This window comes from Lissotriton vulgaris, chromosome 1_1, assembly GCF_964263255.1.
Source record: "Lissotriton vulgaris chromosome 1_1, aLisVul1.2, whole genome shotgun sequence".
Lineage (NCBI taxonomy): Eukaryota > Metazoa > Chordata > Amphibia > Caudata > Salamandridae > Lissotriton > Lissotriton vulgaris.
In genome coordinates this window covers 871,062,339-871,083,027 of record NC_141685.1, presented here as the reverse complement: position 1 = coordinate 871,083,027, position 20,689 = coordinate 871,062,339, and the positions used below count along the sequence as shown (strand labels likewise).

The window sequence follows — 20,689 nt, the reverse complement described above, 5'->3', positions numbered from 1 at the left end:
ATTCGCCATCTCCAGGGCAGCGTCACTGCAGTGTGTGCAGCCTCCACCTGCTCTCTCTCCCCCTGCTGCAGCGCGGGTGATGCTGCACTCTGCCAGAGGACGGACAACCATAACATCCCTCCAGTCAGGAAGGCGCATGCTTCAGCCCCGGTCCCAAACAAAACCCACGCTGGGGGCAGGGAGCGGCGGAGGCAGCCCTCGCGGAGTCACTAAAATACACAAACCACTGGGGGTTTCATAATGCTGCAGTGCAACACTGGGGGGTACATCCCTGCCCCTCGCCGCTCACTAGCCCATCCTCCAGCCCTCTCGCTAAATTACGCTGCTTCCCAGAAAGTAGGAGATATCTGGTCCTGATGATACAGTTAAGAAAATGCACCATGAATGCAATAATGAACAAGATTGGAATGTGCGTTGAGCCCACAAACTGCGGAGCTTCGCAGGCAAGCTACTGCCCGGCCGCTATCTTCAGAGAAACGACGAAAACAAACCTTGACGACAAAAAAAAAAAAACCCGGCCCACAGCCACATGACGTGGGCAAAAGCCTAAAATTCTCAGGAACGCCAACGAATCTGCTCCGGCATTGACGGACAGATCTCTGTTCCAATGGCTAGCCTCCATTTATGGAGCTAGCCAATGGAACAGAGGGGCGGGACTACACACACATACTCTAGACAAAAGAGTTTGCCTGCGTGAAATGCTGCTTGCGCAGCTTTCGACAGGCGAAACCTAAAAAGGGACAGCTCAGGATTACTTATAAATTGAGATACATAGGAGAACAAACAGTCGACTGTTCCTGATGTGGCCATGGAAGGGAAGATTCCTTTCAGGTGAGCCCGCCTCAATCAAATATCTTTACATATGTACACATAAGACAAAAAAAGACAACTTGGTCCAAAATGTAATCATTGGAAAAGGTTTAGAAGGAAACCTGATACAGTATAGGAACTACGATTTTGTGCAAAACTGTCCTGTAAAATGACGATCCTACCCACAGTCAGCTGTATTTGCCATGATGTGATGTCCTATTCTAAAATGCTACTTTGAAAAATGTAAATCATTTCATACAAGGCTCATTTGTTAAGGCCATTATTACATCACTGGTTGGAGACAGGGCTGACAATGCCAACCTACTAAATATGTAATTTGTTCACAACTTAAACACGCTGACGCTTGGTTCTCAGATTCAAAAGCTAGCTATATCAGCTCGCTCAGGGATAACATACTACATTGACATTAGCAAAAATGGGTTACTATTCTCTGGCTTTTACAAAATGATGGAGAATTCCCTAGTCAGAACCATTGCTGACACTTGGAAGCTGCTTGAACTTAAGGAGTTAGGTCCCGGGACATGAGGAGGGCTGGACCCTTTTTCAAAATGAACAAATATAACTTGCTCTCCTCACAATTCTTTGTTGCTTAATGATTTGAAGCACATAACTCAGGTCTACTACTGGATATGTGGGTTTATTTAGTTTCACCCTTTGCTTTTCAATTTCAAAGTACATCAAACTTTTATGTTTGAAAAAAAACACATCACATGTAACACTTAGTAAAAAATATACAACATACACAGTTACCAACACTTTCAATACATCAAAAAAATGAGTGGACAAAATTACAACACATATATGCACATTTGTTTACAAATAGCAGCGATTTTTAGAATCATCAAGTTCAAACTGCCAAAAAACGATACTTCTATTTACTTATAAGTCAATGAAGGACAAGAATGTTTTTTATAAAGAAGGCCAACTAAACAAAAATTTAAATGATTCCCATAATCGCAATTAGTCCTGGTTCTTTATGGGGGCCTTCTAGATGCCGACGCGTTTCGAACCCGTTGAATAAATTAACGGGATCTCGTCAGGGCTTTGTCACTTCAATATATTCTCGTTCTGTGGTTTGTGTCTGGCCGGGTTCAGGTGGGTTCAACAACCGTCTTGTATAAATTCTGTTTTGGAACCCTTATTCGAGCACAGCTGCCCCTTTAGAGTGTGTCCTCTTTACGATTCATTTTTCATCTCATGTTTTGTCTCAGGCTTATGCTCCCTTAGAGGGGCGTCCCTCAGCAGGCGTGAGTTTCTCTTCCTTGTACGTTGCCGTATGCCTTGTGTCTGTTAAAAGGAAGGGAGAGCGGGTTGAATGCATCTGCTCAGCGCTCGTGGTATATTTGTGCTACTGGGCGGACACTTGGAAGCTGGCACTGAAACCGATGGGAGTATCCACAACAGACAGCCTATACTTAATGATAAACCACTGCTTTAAGAATTAATCCAAGTAAATGGGTGCAAGCTTGGCAAGTAGTTAGCTCAAGCTTTTTAATCGATTCCACTGACTGGAGCAGATATGCAGAGATGCACAGGCCTGGAAGGCAGCAGACTTCCATCCTTGCAGTGACAATGTCTAGGTTTGTGTTATTCTAGCCAGTTTATTAATAATGGATAGTAGCAGATTAAGATGTAGCTAATTAGAGTTCTTGGGCCCCACTGATCCTCGTTCTTTGTATTTCCTTGAAGACCGGGCATCCCTGGTAAAAATCCATCCAGTTCTTTGGTGAACACGGTTTATGCTCTTTGGCCGACTTATGGTGTAGTAATGCAGTTCATGCCTGTGCTTATGTATATTTTCTCAGGTGGTTACCTTCATTCGAAAGGGAAGATGCCTGTTCTCATCCTCTCACACACACCACTGTTACTCCCTCTTTGCTACAGCTCTCTCAACTGAGTGCCACACAGGCTCCATCAGCAGATGTGCCTCCCCAGGACAGGTTCCACCTGAATGAACAGTCTTGTGGGTCCCCAAAGCAAACTTTGAAGTCTTTCGGTGTCCATGAGCTAGCATGTGCGAATAGCCATTTTGGAGACCAGAAAGCTCATATATATTCACATTTAATAAATTAAAGAAACAAAATAGTCACTAAACAAATATACCATGCACTTGTCATTCAGGAAAGAAAGAGGTTGAGGAAGTATTACACTGTGTTCACAGACTGATTATTTTTTCCTATGATATTATAAAAATCAACAAGACTTTAAAACTATACAACAGACACCAAGTAAACTCAGTTGTTTAACTTTATAGACAAACACACATAAAGCACTAAAGTCCAATTACATGCAATACCGCTTTTGTAACAAAATGAATAGCACAGAAAAAAAACTCCCATATTTAAATCCAACAACTCCTTCTGTTCTCTATCAGTTCCTTTGAGCCCATAAACTTAAGTTCCCCAGGCTCATTTAGAGAGTGTGCCATCTTCCCTATCCACAAACGTTTACAACTTTCGAATACACCTTTGTAAATGCTTCAGATCTATCACTGCCCAATCCTTTCCATTTACCAAACTAACACCCTTACTCATTATTCCTCTCTTCAAAATATGAATGACTAGAGTTCAATCTGCTTAACCGCTATGGACATTTACCTTGCTTTTGATACAATCCGATTTTCACACGCTTAAGGGAAATCCCTCTTATAACTTTGTCATCTCTGCTCTTCATATTCCTCTCTCATTCATTCTTAAACTATTCAACATTTTGGCTGTATTAAAAACACTTAACCATCCCACTATGCCAACTCCACTCACATTCATAGCATGCCAACTGGATTCCTTCGTATTCTATGTCACATTTTGCTCTCTGAATCACTATGCTCCTTGTATTCCAACTCGAGGCTTACCTGTGTCGCTTCACCTATTCCTGCTGCCCAAAGGTTTCAGTCGTTAGTCTTCTCCTATGCGCCGCCTCCCTCTGTGATGATACCCTCTTCCAAAGATTTCTTTTATCTATCTTCATGTGATAAACACATTTCTGCTTCCAGAAATTCACCTCTCACATTCAGACCCCAATCTGATTGCCTAAGAGCTATTCACACCTCGATGACAATCCACTGATTCAAGTTGAACTCTTTAACAAGCATTTACAATGCAATGGTCTCGGCATTATTAAAGGTAGAGCTATTGGCACTGCTCATGACTTTTTTTTTTTTAAATCTTAAATAATTGGCATTGTCATTTACAATGCCAATAGGTTAATCGCTCGCAAATGCATGACCTATTGCATTTACACCCACACAGAGCCACCCACACAGAGCCACCCACACAGAGCCACCCACACACACATATAGAGCCCCATACACACAGACAGGCACTATCACGTTTTTACTGCTCACCATTGTTGGAGGCTTAGAACTAATTTTTTATCGTCAAAAATAGTTCTTAATCAATAAAATTAGTAACAGATCAAACATCTGACTAGTCATAACTAACAGAAGATGCTGCTTATACCTGGACATAATGTACAAAACATCTTGAAGCAAACCGGTTCTATTAACATCTACTCAGTCACCAAGGTAGCTTTTTAGAATCTCGTTAAAGAACTGTTAAATAAATGTTTCCTTTGCTGGATTTCACATCTTCCAAACCAATATCCTATTAAAAGACTGAAAAGGAAATGACCAAGCTTGAAAGAAAAATGTAACCGTTGTTCCTCAAGTTCAATGTGCAGAGCACCCTTAAAATTTGCAACAAAAAGAATTGTTGCTTTATGAATAAAAGTAACTAATGTAAACAACAAAGGCCATAAATTGGTTCCACAAAGCACAAATTGAGAGCCCAACAAAAAGGTCCTACTTCATCAGAATGGTGACTTGCTCGGGTCAGCAGACCATTTATTTTTTCTAATGACCCGAGCAGGCCAACATTCTTGTGATGGCTGTGATTCCCAATAGGTCAGAAAATGCAACGTACCTTATTAATATGCATGAGATCAATCTATTTGCGACCCACTAGGATTTAATGAAACGCAAAAGTTTCATACATTAGAAATACTGATTTACTAATTGCAATTCAGAGTTGATCGCAATTAGGAAATCAGCATTCCTAATGTTAGTACATGTGGCACCAAGTTGCTTAACGCTAACACTGCATTTCACTTCTCCCCACAGTGGTTATGCTTGCGTGGTGGAAAATTGGTCCAATCTCCTACTCCAGACAGAGCGACAGTATGGGTAATTACAGATCATTTGAAACGGTGGGTGGCCAATAAAAAAAGACAAGCAGATCCTGGAGCCAAGTTGTGAAAAGTACTGCCTGAATTTTACTTTGAAGGATATCGAAAAATCTGCCCATCAGAAGAGAAATGAACGTTTGTGTCTGTGTTTCCTCTGAGCAGCTACTCTAATCAAACAAACAATACAGCACGGCAACGGTAAACACAATGCAGCGCTATTCAAGCCACAATGCCAACTTTAAATTTTATCTCAGTCCTGTTTTGTGACCATTCATATTGTAACGGACACTATTTGGCTGAATATGTAACACAGTAACAATTATACGAACGTGGGGGGCAATTAGAATCCAGCCTATGTCATGTGCTCTACTGTTTTACAGACTAGCGCCACGAGTCTGGGTTCTAAGAGCAATCCATCAGAAGGGCTGACATCTTTGTCTCACAAATAATATTTTTAAACAGCACTTAATGCTTCCGTGCATTGATTTCTAAGCACTCTAAATAACTGACAGGGTCTTCCTATTTTAGGATAAAATGAGAATTTCTTCAGTCTGTAAGGTACCTTCTCCTGTGAGTACTCTGCATCGTGCAGATTACGGGCTCCAGAAACAGATCAGTGGTTCCGGAGTCAGGTCAGATGTTCCAGAGACAGATCAGTGGTACGCCTACTGAAGAACTGCCTGAAGTGCACAGGACACTGCTTCTGAGCCCAGAGAGAACATTCAAGAGGGTCAGAGCCTTCAAGGCAATATGTGCGTTTCTGTCACCTATATATATATGTTGAGGTGGCCAACTCTCCCCCTTCCATGCCCACTGTCAATTAGGGTCCTAAACTAAAACTCAGAATCCCTATAAAGCTACGAATTATGGATGAAGACCACCCACAGCAAAATGTATGCAGTTTTAGAATTTAGTTTACAACCCTGTACATAACTTTAGACAGAAGTGGCTCTCCCAACTTTGGACTATCATTCATGAAACGACCTGAACAGACCCTTCACATAATCGCTCACTAGACGCCGCCTACATTATTTCAGTGACAAATCTAATGTCCTTGCCCCTTCATGCATATACTGAGTATGTATTGTTCGAGTCTCTAAACACACCTGAGTCTAAGGAAAGGCCTCCTGACACAAATGAAACAGGGGCCAGCTGTTTATTGAAGTGCTGAAGCTTACAGGGACCGCTTTCCGAAGTCATTCATGCAACCAGTGCCAATGACCGTGCGCGCAGCGAACATGCTAAGCATCTTTTCGAAACCAACGGGAGGGTTACGTTTATGCAGTGACCGTGGTTTAGATAATCAGGGTCGAATTCACAAAAGGTGTGAACCCGAATGACTGAAAAACACTATTCTTTTTTGCAGGGCCCCGTGGCTCCAGGAAATGCGAGCAGCCTAGTTTGTAATATTCGTGTGGTGATTTACCCTCCCAGTAACACTTAACTAGTGAGGAAAGCCCTTGAAAACGTGCCATTGACGAATGGCTAATATTGCTGCTGAGGGTATGAGCGAATAGCTGACCCTGAAGTGGCAGACAAATATAGGAAAAAGTGCTTGGCGAAGTACATAGACGGATAATTGAGGGAATCGATGAACACACGCTTGAAGCAGGATGACAATTTATAGGGGGAATGTAAGAGATGTACAGATAAACGGGGGGTGCAGGAGGAGGAACAGGAGGGTCGAAGGGGAGATATCAATAAGGAGACATGTACACAAAAGCAGATACGAACGACTGGGTGAATTAATCACTATTCAAAAGAACGAATAAGTGAACTTGATGGCTTAATGCGACAACAAACAGCGTAATTAACAAGTGGACGGCTATATTACTAAGGTCACAGGTGATTAACTGGTTCAGTGAGTGAACTGACAGGGGACCAGACGAACACATGAGGTGAATGTATGGTAGAGTCGTGGATAAACAAAAGAACAAGCTGTGCAAGGAGTCGCAGGTCATGTTAATGAGAAGGTAACCTGTGTGTGCGAACGAATAGATAAATAAACGCCCCGTACCTCCCCACGCTGGTAGAGCTTGTCAAGGGCCGCCCTGGGTGCCAGGAAGTCCAGGTGCCGCAGATTATTGGCGCTGCTCTCCTTGAACTACATGCCCGGCACTGGAGAGGCGCCACCAGGAAGTAATGCAAGGCTGCGCACCCGGAGAGTATCTGACACTCGGAGGCCTTGGTGAAGCGGGTTCCCGCCTACCGACTCCATAGTAGCAGACCCCCAGCGGGCCGAGAGCGGCGCCCTACAGGTGGGGATAACGGAAAGTGGGACCGGTAACCATAGACACGAGGGGCTAGAGCGGCTCAACCAACTGCAGCTCAGGATACCAGAGTGAATAGAGCCTAGAAGGGGCTAGAGCGTCTCAACCAACGACTACAGCCGCCTAGAACCTACAAAGTCGGCAGCTTGGGCAGTTATGCCGGTAGAGGCCCCAACCTCTACGATGCCTACAAAACAAGCAGGGATCAAGTTAAGAACACTTATACTTACCAGATCGAATTTACGCGGCTGCGCCCATGCCTGCCCTCGTGAACGCCCTCCTGACGTGACCAATCAGCGCGAGCCCTCTGCTTTTACTTTCTCAGCGCCTGCCGCCAACTCTCTGAAGCCAAGTGGACGGGCGAGATGCTCATTTAGGGCTTCCATTTGCATTCTGGCTAGGGTGACCAGAATTTTAAAGCCAAACAAGATGGCGGCCGGATACATTCTGACGGGAAGAGGATAGTAAAGCACTGGTACCGAAACCCACAACAAACGGTGATTGCATCTAACCAAGGTTCGCAGAGAAAAAGATAATGGCTGTGGTGAGCAATGCCCCGGTAGAGTGGCCCACGGATGCTGGAAACGGCCTGCGACAGCGGGCTCCGGGAGGGTGCCTAACTCTGATCCAGGATCTTACCCGAGCCCTACACCGGGACGAAGAGGAGTCGCAGGGTAGGCCCCGCCGTAGACCCAGTTGGGGCCCACAGACAGGGAGGAGCGGAGACGCCTGGCGGAGCCTGCCTGACAGTCCCATCCGAGTGGGAGGTGAGGAATTTCGGGGCTCCGGGAGCTGCGGCAGCGGGAGGGGGGGGGGGGGGTGGGGGGGTGGCGGGAACCGCACACGGACAACGGGAGGGGGGGCGGGAACCACACAGACAGCGGGAAGAGGGGGGGGGGGGGGCGTGAACGGCACACAGACAGCGGGAAGCATGAACGGGCACTCACCTGGACGTCTTCCGCTTGCACACATTTTCTGAAACATCGGGATCAGCTGCGGCTCGGGAGGCGGGGATCTGCTGTGGGAGGGGAGAGGGAGGCGGGGATCTGCTGTGGGAGGGGAGAGGGAGGCGGGGATCAGCTGCGGCTCGGGAGGCGGGGATCTGCTGTGGGAGGGGAGGGAATGCTGCAAAGACAATGGGACACAAGGGTTGTTTTGCTTCTGTGGGAGGGGAAGGGGACACGGACAGCCGGCGGGAAACGTGCACAGGACAGCGAGGGGGGGGGGGAGGGGGGACGGCGGGAGGAGGGACACAGAGTAAGGCAGGACAGCAGCAAGCACGGCCCGACCAGATTCGGGGGCGTTCCCGGCTTTTGGCTGACGTATCATGACGTAGCCAAAAGCCAAAGATTCTCGGGAACGCCCCCGAGTCTCCTCCGGCCATGACGGACGCCTCTCTGTTCCAATGGCTAGCCTCCATTTATGGAGCTAGCCAATGAAACAGAGGGAGGGACTAAGAGTACACACTAAGAAACATAAGATTTCTCTGGAGGCGGAGCCTAAAGGCTCCGTTCCCCAGCGAAACCTAAAAACACACCGATTCCGAAAATTTCGGAGCTTTGCATACGTTCACTAAAATTTGTGATCGTCTATTTAAAATAGTCTATTTAAAATCAGGACGTTTAATAAAATAAGATATATTTCAAGGAGCAGCACAGTGGAACTATCTTTCATTGAAGATCCGTTTAATCTCTGACCATTCTCGGGTTTGTAAACGTTTGTCTCTGCAAGCACCAGCAGTCTCAATTAGATCTTAAAAACCAGGCTACTGTGCTCTACCTCCTGCACCACTCTACGGAGCCTGCTTGCCCGGCAAATGGTCAACCATCAAGTCGCTGCTATCATTGAGGATTGGCACCCCCTGTCACAGCTGTTTCTTAAGGAGGTTAGCATCTTCGGTCCTACAGAACAACCTTCCCGAGTTAAGCAGGACGTCCCTGGGCATGAGCTTCAATTCCCATCTCTGGACACAAGATCTCAAAGAACCGTTGATTCTACTTTGCCTCAGCTCTAACTCAACTTCCATATGCAAAGCCAAGTGGATGTTATTATCAGAAAGCTTGTTAAAAAAGATTGACAGCCTAAGGGGAGGTACTAACAGTGTTGTGTGTGTGTATCTCACAGAGAGACATCCTATTGGTTAGACATCCGACCCGTCCCGACAAGGATGGCCTATCCATTTCCGAAGAAATATTCCTGCACCGGAAGAGACTTAGTCATCTGCTACACCGGAAGAGATCTCATTACCCCGGAAAACGCGTGCGTCCTGCATGTGGGCAAAGCCTACTGGTCGTGTGTTGAGTCACTGTTTATTTATGCGTTTTTATATAGCGCTGACTTTACCCGCAAAACTAATAAGTCGGGCTAAAACTTATTCTTGCGTGCGACACTTCAAGATTGCTTCTTTTCTTAGAAAAGATATTGGACTGTAAATCTCGGAAGTCTGTAGGGTTTGCTACTCTGGAACCGCCAAGCTTTGGCAGGTGAAATATAATTTTGGTCTGCAGCGCACGCACGGGGATCCCACCGCCCTCGGACACCCCTCTACCCCGGAGGCGACCCTGCGGGGGTCGCCTTGAGCCCGCCGCCCCCATGCCAGTTGGGTCATGATCACAACGCCCTCGCTTTCTGCCACAAAAGATCGTGTGTTCGGCCAGCAGCCCGATACCACTTTCCTGCAACCCGCGCCGCCCTCGGACCCCACACGACAGGCCCAGCGGCTCCCCATCAAGGTGCTGAAAATGCTGACGGCCCTGAGCAGACACATCCTGCACCCCGAATACCTGCAGCCCCTGCCCTCCACGTCAGTCAGTCCTATTGAGGTAAGAACTTTGGCTGTGCTTGCTCCACTGCCCCCTGGCTGTCCCTGCTCTCCTGCCCCCTGGCTGTGCTTGCTCCCCTGCCCCCTGGCTGTGCTTGCTCCCCTGCCCGTGCTTGCTCTCCTGCCCCCTGGCTGTGCTTGCTCCCCTGCCCCCTGGCTGTGCTTGCTCCCCTGGCTGTGCTTGCTCCCCTGCCCCCTGGCTGTGCTTGCTCCCCTGCCCCCTGGCTGTGCTTGCTCCCCTGCCCCCTGGCTGTGCTTGCTCCCCTGCCGCCTGGCTGTGCTTGCTCCCCTGCCGCCTGGCTGTGCTTGCTCCCCTGCCGCCTGGCTGTGCTTGCTCCCCTGCCCCCTGGCTGTGTCATCAGCCGGGAGTATTTAAACATGCCCGGTGAAACTATTCGTCCCCCATCCTTCCTGCGGTGACGTCTTGGCTCTTGCGGACCTGTTGACAGTCTTATACTGGTAAGCCTACTTAGGGAACATGTTGCTTTGTTTTGCTTGATGCCTGGATTTTCTAGTCTTTGATAAATTGTGTTGGATATAATGTCTCTTGCCTGAGCGGCTACCATGTGTATGTATTTCCAAAGGGAAGATGGGCTATACTTTAACTCAGGAACACTGCCTTGATTTCATACTTGATGGGTGAGACTCGAGGCTTAATGAGGAGGGCCTAGCCATATGGTAATTACATATATCTATCAGTGAAGGCATTATGCCTTTAGTTAGCAGAAGCTTGGATCATAAGTGGCTCTGTCTGTGTGTGGCTCTGTCTGTGTGTGGCTCTGTCTGTGGCTGTGTGTGTGGCTGTGTGTGTGGCTGTGTGTGTGGCTGTGTGTGTGGCTGTGTGTGTGGCTGTGTGTGTGGCTGTGTGTGTGTGTGGCTGTGTGTGTGTGTGTGTGTGTGTGGCTGTGTGTGTGTGTGTGGCTGTGTGTGTGTGTGTGGCTGTGTGTGTGTGTGTGGCTCTGTGTGTGTGTATGGCTGTGTGTGTGTATGGCTGTGTGCGTGTATGGCTGTGTGCGTGTATGGCTGTGTGCGTGTATGGCTGTGTGCGTGTATGGCTGTGTGTGTGTATGGCTGTGTGTGTGTATGGCTGTGTGTGTGTATGGCTGTGTGTGTGTATGGCTGTGTGTGTGTATGGCTGTGTGTGTGTGTGGCTGTGTGTGTGTGTGGCTGTGTGTGTGTGTGGCTGTGTGTGTGTGTGGCTGTGTGTGTGTGTATGGCTGTGTGTGTGTGTGGCTGTGTGTGTGTGTGGCTGTGTGTGTGTGTGGCTGTGTGTGTGTGTGGCTGTGTGTGTGTGTGGCTGTGTGTGTGTGTGTCTGTGTGTGTGTCTGTGTGTGTGTCTGTGTGTGTGTGTCTGTGTGTGTGTCTGTGTGTGTGTGTGTCTGTGTGTGTGTGTCTGTGTGTGTGTGTCTGTGTGTGTGTGTCTGTGTGTGTGTGTCTGTGTGTGTGTGTCTGTGTGTGTGTGTCTGTGTGTGTGTGTCTGTGTGTGTGTGTCTGTGTCTGTGTGTCTGTGTCTGTGTGTGTGTGTCTGTGTGTGTGTGTCTGTGTGTGTCTGTGTGTGTCTGTGTGTGTCTGTGTGTGTCTGTGTGGACAGTCTGTCCGTGTGTGGACAGTCTGTCCGTGTGTGGACAGTCTGTCCGTGTGTGGACAGTCTGTCCGTGTGTGGACAGTCTGTCCGTGTGTGGACAGTCCGTGTGTGGACAGTCGGTCCGTGTGTGGACAGTCGGTCCGTGTGTGGACAGTCGGTCCGTGTGTGGACAGTCGGTCCGTGTGTGGACAGTCGGTCCGTGTGTGGACAGTCGGTCCGTGTGTGGACAGTCGGTCCGTGTGTGGACAGTCGGTCCGTGTGTGGACAGTCGGTCCGTGTGTGGACAGTCGGTCCGTGTGTGGACAGTCGGTCCGTGTGTGGACAGTCTGTCCGTGTGCGGCTCTGTCCGTGTGCGGCTCTGTCCGTGTGCGGCTCTGTCCGTGTGCGGCTCTGTCCGTGTGCGGCTCTGTCCGTGTGCGGCTCTGTCCGTGTGCGGCTCTGTCTGTGTGCGGCTCTGTCTGTGTGCGGCTCTGTCTGTGTGTGGCTCTGTCTGTGTGTGGCTCTGTGTGTGTGTGTGGCTCTGTGTGTGTGTGGCTCTGTGTGTGTATGTGTGTGGCTCTGTGGGTCCGCTACTGCTCAAACAGCCAGGTCTTGAGTTGCTTCCTGAAGGAGAGGTGGTCTTGGGTAAGACGGAGGTGGATGGGGAGGGAGTTCCAGGTCTTGGCTGCCAGGTAGGAGAAGGATCTTCCTTCCATGGTGGCTCTTTGGATGCGTGGAACGGCGGCGAGGGCGTGGCTGGTTGAACGTAGTTGGCGGGTGGGAGTGTAGAAGGTCAGGCGGCTGTTGAGGTAACTGGGGCCTAGGTCGTGGAGGGCTTTGGGTGGGTGGGTGAGGAGGCGGAATGTGATTCTTTTGCTGACGGGGAGCCAGTGCAGGTCTCTCAGGGGTCCGGAGATGAGGCTGTGGCGGGGTATGTCCAGGATGAGTTGTGCGGAGTCGTTCTGGATGCGTTGGAGTCTTTTCTGCAGTTTGGCTGTGGTTCCGGTGTAGAGGGTGTTTCCGTAGTCTAGTTGGCTGGTGTTGAGTGCCTGGGTGACCGTCTTCCTGGTCTCGGTGGGGATCCATCGGAAGATCTTACGGAGCATGCGTAGGATGTAGAAGCATGAAGATGAGACGGCGTTGACTTGTTTGGTCATCGACAGGGAGGAGTCCAGGATGAAGCCCAGGTTGCGTGCGTAGTCCGTTGGTTTGGGTGCGCTGCCTAGGGCCGGTGGCCACCAGGAGTCGTCCCAGGCAGATGGTGATGATCCAGGATGAGGACTTCCGTCTTGTCTGAGTTCAGTTTCAAGCAGCTGTTCTTCATCCATTCGGCTACTTCTTTCATCCATTCGTGTAGGTTTGTTCTGGCGGTGGCGGGGTCGTTGGTGAGGGAGAGGAATAGCTGGGTGCCGTCGGCGTAGGTGATGATGTTGAGCCTGTGTTGGCTTGCGATGGTTGCGAGGGGGCTCATGTACACGTTGAAGAGGGTGGGGCTGAGTGATGCGTATTACAATTATGAAGATACTATTATATGGAAAGCTGGAAACCCCAACCCAGAGTACGTTGGAACCTTCACACATTAAAGTCTGTAGAGGGTTTTGTATCCTACTAGGGATTCAAACTCATAAGACTTACTTTAGTAGTTAAAAGAGGAATGTAGGAGAGGTTTCTAAATCATGGCGAGCTCAAGGGCGTGACCCCTTAAATTTACCACCCTTACTATTGCACCTCTGAGGCTCCTTAAACAGTGATCAGTTGAAAGTCCCACCTCCTCTCCAAGACACAACCCTCCTTGATACAGTGAATGCTTAATGGGTTGGCAGGTCTGCTATTAGTCGGAAACATTGTCAAACACATCTTGAATGAGCCCAAAGGAGTATTTATCTTCAGCCAGCTACTTTCTACTGGCTGTTTGAGTATATCTTTTTGGCATTATTAGAATTAGAATGCATGCAGGTCCATTTTTCATTTTTAGGGAGAGCTATTTATAGCTCTGACATATTGTAGGGGAAACAACACTCTTGAACAAGCGGATTCCTCCCAATGCATGTGATCTATTGAAGCGTGACGCTTCGCCAGCGCGCCTTTGGCCTCACTCACACCCCATATGCTCGTTCCCTTCCACTCGCTCGCTCCCCGCTCCCCCAGACCACCAGGCTCTTGAATCAGCTTTAGTTACCCCAACATTCCTCCCTCATGTTTGTTTCTTGTTTTATTGCCGAGTGGCGTTACTTTTGCGGCCACGCGGCCAATGCTTTTTCCGACTGTCTATACGCAGTCTTTATTTATCTCAATGAACACCGTTTCTTTGCCTGATAGCGGACATACACCTCACGCATTTGTGCACCGGAATGCACGCACTCACTTTTATGACATTTTTTGACTCCATACTGTTCGCTGCTCTCTGTGAGGTAATGTTTATCTTACGACTGAGCCAGCACATCGGCACCCGTTCTATAAGCCTGAGACATAGCAGCCACATGTGACATCCGCCTCCTCTCCCCACGGAATCATGACCGAAGTCTTTCCACTCTTGCGGTCAGTTGTTTTTATGATAATTTTGAGTTTGGTTGTTCTTTATTCACCTCAGTGGGCAATGCATTGTTGGCTAGTAGAATTGGTCATATTACACGCTTGCATGTATGTAATCAGGCGCCCGCTACCAATTACAATATAGAGACAGAAATGTTCAAAATTCAAAAATTCAAAAACTTTATTCGATCATTGATTAATAATCATAAAAGTACATACATAGGTAAAAACATGAGGGAACAGCAAAATTTAAATTAAACATATCAAAAAAACATGCTATTCCTCAAGCCTATCGATTTTAAAATAAATACAGCAGTAAAAAAACAAATGTCCTGTGAATCAAGTCCACATAAAAGCCCCATAGCCGATACAATAGTGGATACATTGTATTTTTTAAAAAGCGGTTTCAGATATATTTTTCGAAGGTAGAGATAAACAAGGCATAACAATAAAAAATGCTCCGTACTTTGCTTTGTAGTCCCATCACACGGACAGGGGGCAGTAGTATAGGTCTTCATTACAGGATACGCAACAAGCAAATGGGCAATCCCCATCCGTAATCTTGTCAGTACATATTGGTGGGATCGAATAGTAACCAATTTAAGGTATCCAGAAAGCCCCATTTCTTCCTTAGTATATCTGTCATAAAAAACATGTGTGGAGAACTGAGCAGTAGCTACGTTACGCTTCACCATGCTAGCCCTCAAAAATTCATGTTTAAGCTCACTCTTCGGGATATCTAGAACACAGGAAGGGTTATCACGCACAGTAAGATTAAAAACATCATTAAATGTTCGAATAATATAGTTAAGCCAGGGGATGCGGGAACATTCGTCCATGTGAAGACAGTCTAAAATGATCTTTCTTGTGAAACCAGTCTGTTCCTTACTCCATATAGATCTCCATACTAACAGGGGGTCTTAATCTGATCAAGTCAGATAGATGTTCTAGACCGACCTCCTGATGGATCAACTTTGTTGAGGCAGAAGATGGTAAACATAGGAGTTTTTTGATAAATTTATTTTCCTCAACCTGGAGCATGTTGTTATTACAATGGCCCCACACTCCTGAGCCATATAGGGCCAGAGCAACACATTTGTGGTGGTATAGGTACAACATGTCTGGTATCCGTCTTGAGCCTAGCTTGGATGCAAACTTAAATATGCCAAAAGAACACTTGGCCATTTTGGCTCTTACATTAATCATTTCAGGTGTCCACATCCCCCCGCTGTTAAAAGTGATACCCAGATAACAAAATTTATCCACCACTTATATAGTTTGGTTCATAACTGTAAAGGGCCTTAAGTTTTTAATTTTCTTCCCACAGGGCATTATAAAAGTTTTTGAATTATTAATTTTTAATTTTCTCCCATTGATAAAATCTGCTAATTTATTCATAAGTTTTTGCAACCCAAGAGGGGTTTGAGAGAGTAGAACCGCGTCATCCGCGTAAAGCAATATTGGGATGGAAAGGCCGTCAGCTGTCTGAGCATCCGCGCTGATGGTCCGCAGTTCTGACTCGATTGAATTAATAACAAGCATTTGCAATGCAATAGGTCTCGCATTAGGAAAGTTTGAGCTATTGGTCTTGTAAATGAAAAATATTTAATTTATGTGTTGGTTTTGAAAATAGCGAAATTAATAGCTTTGTCATTTACAATGCCAATACTTTTAACTTTTGCAAAATGTGACACCTATAGCATTTGTAATGCAACATGTTTTGTATTTTCGTGACTTAGATGTATTGATATTACAAATAACAATGGCTTTTTTAAAATAATTATTACTGAAATAAAAGTTATTGTAATTTATAATGGCAATAGCTTAAACTTTAGTAAATAACTTTTGTGAAGATTATGTTCAGTGTATTTTATTGTGCCGAAAATCCAAGAACAGAAGTGAAATATTAACCTTTTTGTGACATTTGTTCTGAAGCTTGAAACATTGAGAGAACATATTTGAACCAGTTGTTGTTGAATAGTTGTACAGATTGACGTTGTGGTGGCGCTGAGTGATGTTGTGGTGGCGCTGAGTGATGTTGTGGTGGCGCTGAGTGATGTTGTGGTGGCGCTGAGTGATGTTGTGGTGGCGCTGAGCGATGTTGTGGTGGCGACGAGTGATGTTGTGGTGGCGATGAGTGATGTTGTGGTGGCGACGAGTGATGTTGTGGTGGAGCTGAGTGATGTTGTGGTGGCGACGAGTCATGTTGTGGTGGAGCTGAGTGATGTTGTGGTGGCGACGAGTCATGTTGTGGTGGCGACGAGTCATGTTGTGGTGGCGACGAGTCATGTTGTGGTGGCGACGAGTCATGTTGTGGTGGCGACGAGTCATGTTGTGGTGGCGACGAGTCATGTTGTGGTGGCGACGAGTCATGTTGTGGTGGCGACGAGTCATGTTGTGGTGGCGACGAGTGATGCTGTGTCGTTCAGTGATGCTGTAGTAGCGCATAGCGATGTTTTGGTGCCCCTGAGTGATGCTGTGGTGGTGCGATAGATAGATAGACTGAGGGAGATAGATAGCTAGAGGGAGGGCGAAAGATAGATAGATAAATAGAGTGAGGGCGATAGATAGATAAATAGAGTGAGGGCAATAAATAGATAAATAGAGTGAGGGCAATAAATAGATAAATAGAGTGAGGGCGATAGATAGATAGATAGATAGATAGATAGATAGATAGATAGATAGATAGATAGATAGGGTGACAGCGATAGATAGACAGACAGAGTGAGGGCGATAGATAGATAGATAGAATGATGGAGATAGATAGAGTGAGGGGGATAGATAGAGTGAGGGGGATAGATAGAGTGAGGGGGATAGATGTGTGTGGTTATGTCTGTGGTTGTGTGTGTGTGTGTGGTTGTTTCTGAGGTGTGTATGTGGTTGTGTGTTGTCGTATGTGTGTGTGTGGTTCTGTGTGTGTGGTTGTATCTGTGGTTGGGTGTGATTGTGTGGTTGTGTGTGGGGTGTGGTTGTGTGGTTGTGTGTGTTTGTGTGGTTGTGTGTGTGTGTGTGTGTGTGTGGTTGTATGTATGTGGGTGTGCAGTTAGAGAAGGATGTATGTGGAAGAGAGCAGCAGATCAGCACAGGAGAAGAAAACAGGGAGTTAGAGAAGAAGGTGGTGGAAGGGAACAGCAGATCAGCAGGGGAGAAGTGAACAGGGAGTTGGAGAAGGGGGCGGAGTGGAAGAGAGCAGCAGATCAGCACGGGAGAAAAGAACAGGGAGTTAAAGAAGGAAGCGGGTGGAAGAGAGCAGCAGATCAGCACAGGAGAAGAGAACAGGGAGTTAGAGAAGGAGGCAGGGTGGAAGAGAGCAGCAGATCAGCACGAGAGAAGAGAAGAGAACAGGGAGTTAGAGAAGGAGGTGAGTGGAAGAGAGGAACAGATCAGCGCCGCAGAAGAGAACAGGGAGTTAAAAAAGGAGGTGGGGTGGAAGAGAGCAGCAGAAGTTAACCGGGAGTTAAAGAAGGAGGCGGTGGAAGAGAGCAGCTGATCAGCACAGGAGAAAAGAACAGGGAGTTAGAGAAGGAGGTGAGGTGGAAGAGAGCAGCAGATCAGCACGGGAGAAGAGAACAGAGTTAGAGAAGGAGGTGAGGTGGAAAAGAGCAGCAGATCAGCACGGGAGAAGAGAACAGAGAGTTAGAGAAGGAGGTGAGTGGAATAGCGGGAGGGAGGGAGGGAGGGGGATAGAGGGAGGGTGATAGAGGGAGGGCGATAGATTGAGTGAGGGAGGGAGATAGATTGAGTGAGGGCGGTAGAGTGGTAGAGTGGTAGAGTGAGGGCGGTAGAGTGATGACGGTAGAGTGGTAGAGTGAGGGCGGTACAGTGAGGGCGTGAGGGCGGTAGAGTGAGGGCGGTAGAGTGAGGGTGTGAGGGCGGTAGAGTGGAAAAGTGAGGGCGGTAGAGTGAGTGCAGTAGAGTGAGGGCGGAAGAGTGGTAGAGTGAGGGCGGTAGAGTGAGGGCGTGAGTGCGGTAGAGTGAGGGTGGTGGCGTGAGGGCAGAAGAGTGGTAGAGTGAGGGCGGTACAGTCAAAGCATGAGGGCGGTAGAGTGGTTGAGTGAGGACAGTCGGGTGAGGGCGGTCAAGTGGTAGAGTGAGAGTGGTAGAGTGAGGGCGGTCGAGTGAGAGTGGTAGAGTGAGGGCGGTCGAGTGAGGGCGGTAGAGTGAGGGCGGTAGAGTGGTAGTGTGAAAGCGGTAGAGTGAGGGCAGTAGAGTGAGGGCGTGATGGGTTTGAGTGGTCGATAGAGGGCAGTAGAGTGGGCGTGAGGGCAGTGGGAGCGGTAGAGTGAGGGCGGTAGAGTGAGGGCGGTAGAGTGAGGGCGGTAGAGTGAGGGCGGTAGAGTGGTAGAGTGAGGGCGGTAGAGAGGTAGAGTGAGGGCGGTAGAGAGGTAGAGTGAGGGCGGTAGAGTGGTAGAGTGAGGGCGGTAGAGTGGTAGAGTGAGGGCGGTAGAGTGGTAGAATGAGGGCGGTAGAGTGAGGGCGGTAGAGTGATGTAAACCGTGAACAACTCAGTCTCTTGCAATAAGCTAGTCATCCAGTTTGCCAAGTCATTCCTCTACACCCCAATGCATAAAGGCATGTTCCACCTCCCGACCACAAACTCCAATAGGTAACTTCATGATGGTGTTCTTTGTACCAGAGGTTCTATTTGACATGAGTGCACATGTTGGGTAGCAACTGCTCTTTTTTCTATGCACCCTCCATTTTGTACTTTAAAAAGATCTGGATAACAGTTCTAATCTAGTAGGCGCAATATCTTTTATTAACAATAGACAGTTTGTAAAAAATAAAAAGGCCACTTAAATGACAGACCCCCTGGCTACAGTTAGAAACACCTTTTTTGCAAACCTGGGTCGAGAAAAAAATAAACCGGACATTGAACCACTAGTCAACATTATTGAAGGTCCAATTCCATGACGTCGAGCAGACCATGTCTGTCTGGGATAACTTTACAAGCAAGCATGAGATGAGGTTAGAGAAAAACAACTGAAAGGGAAACCAATAAAACATGTCTTTTGTTTCAGAACATATTAGCAATAATTTGCCAAATTGATAGAACACCACAACAGGTATGAAAACCTGATTCTTCTGACCGCAATAAAAAAAACTCATTAAAATTAAGATTGGTATACAGCTGCCGGATAAAGACTTTCAGGTGGGGGCGTTAAATATTAGACTGCAGAAAATAAATTCCAACTAAATGTTTGCGCCCTTATGAAGATGAAAGGCGTGGAAGCCCTTGAGACACTCTCCTAAGTGTTACGTTCAAATAATGAGCCGTTCCTCCATATCTGCAACGTAACTGGAGAATGTGAAGTGACTCAATACCGTGAAACCCACCTCTGAGAATAAATGAGCATACGGGTGGTATTGAAAAAACCCAATTCGTCATATCAATGTTCTTTATGAGGTTTTGCTTACCTAGGAAACAATCATTAATGTACAAATGGTTAGAATGTATAACTGATAGGAAGGCCCAGCACCCGTTGCAAGTAAGTGCAATAACGCAAAATGAAAGTGCTTGTAAATCAACAAAATTGGTTAACGCCATTCAGCAAAGTAGGATAATGCATTGAAAGCCAAAGATTCCTGAAATATTGTTTTGCTTTTAAAAGCGGAGACCTGGTGAGTATTTCTCGCACTGTGCCCCTTTAGAATGATGCTTAGGTGTACCGAGCCCTCATGGGGTTCGGGTGAACAGAGAGCTCTGTGGAAGGTAATGGGCACAGGCGATGGAAATATTTTATTATTCTCAGTCGGAGTACTAAGAATGCCGACTCACTGTGAGAACAGCCGAGGCAGCATCTGTGATTCATTTGGACAGTGGCTGTCATGAAGCCCTGCAAATGGCTGGGGGAGTCTTATCAGCAGGCCTTGGGATACCTGTTAGAGACAGACACTCTCAAGTGACACACCGAGTCCGAGTCCAACACACACACACCATTGCACGCACACACACACACACACACACACACACTATTGCACACACTCACACACACCATTTCACGCACACACACATAATGCACGCAAGCAAATAGAACTGCTTACATCAAAGTATAGAAATCACAGACAAAATGTTGCACTATTATAGTACAGTGCATGTCATTTGGGTGTATTACCAGCGGGTATTTTCTATCGTCCAAACATTAGGGAATGTTCCATGAGCATTCGTAATTGACGTGCCTGTCTTTTGCTATGTTTATGTTATCCACACAATCGTGGGGGGGGGGGGGAGAGAGAGAGAGAGAGAGAGAGAGAGAGAGGTGGGGAAGAGAGAGAGAGAGAGAGAGAGTGAGGGAGAGGGAGAGAGAGGGAGAGGGAGAGGGAGAGAGAGGGAGAGAAGAGAGAGAGAGGGAGGGAGGGGAAGAGAGGGGGAAGAGAGAGAGAGGGGGGAAGAGAGAGAGGGGGGAAGAGAGAGAGAGGGGGGAAGAGATAGAGAGAGAGATAGAGAGAGAGGGGGGAAGAGAGAGAAGGAAGAGAGAGAGAGAGGGG

The 20,689-nt window shown here is 47.3% G+C and overlaps 1 protein-coding gene across 2 annotated transcripts in view; it reads right to left on the bottom strand.

Annotated features, from left to right (window-relative positions):
• WBP11 (WW domain binding protein 11) overlaps positions 1 to 20,689 on the bottom strand; it is a 149,029-nt gene that overhangs the window by 90,999 nt on the left and 37,341 nt on the right. The window lies entirely within an intron of this gene.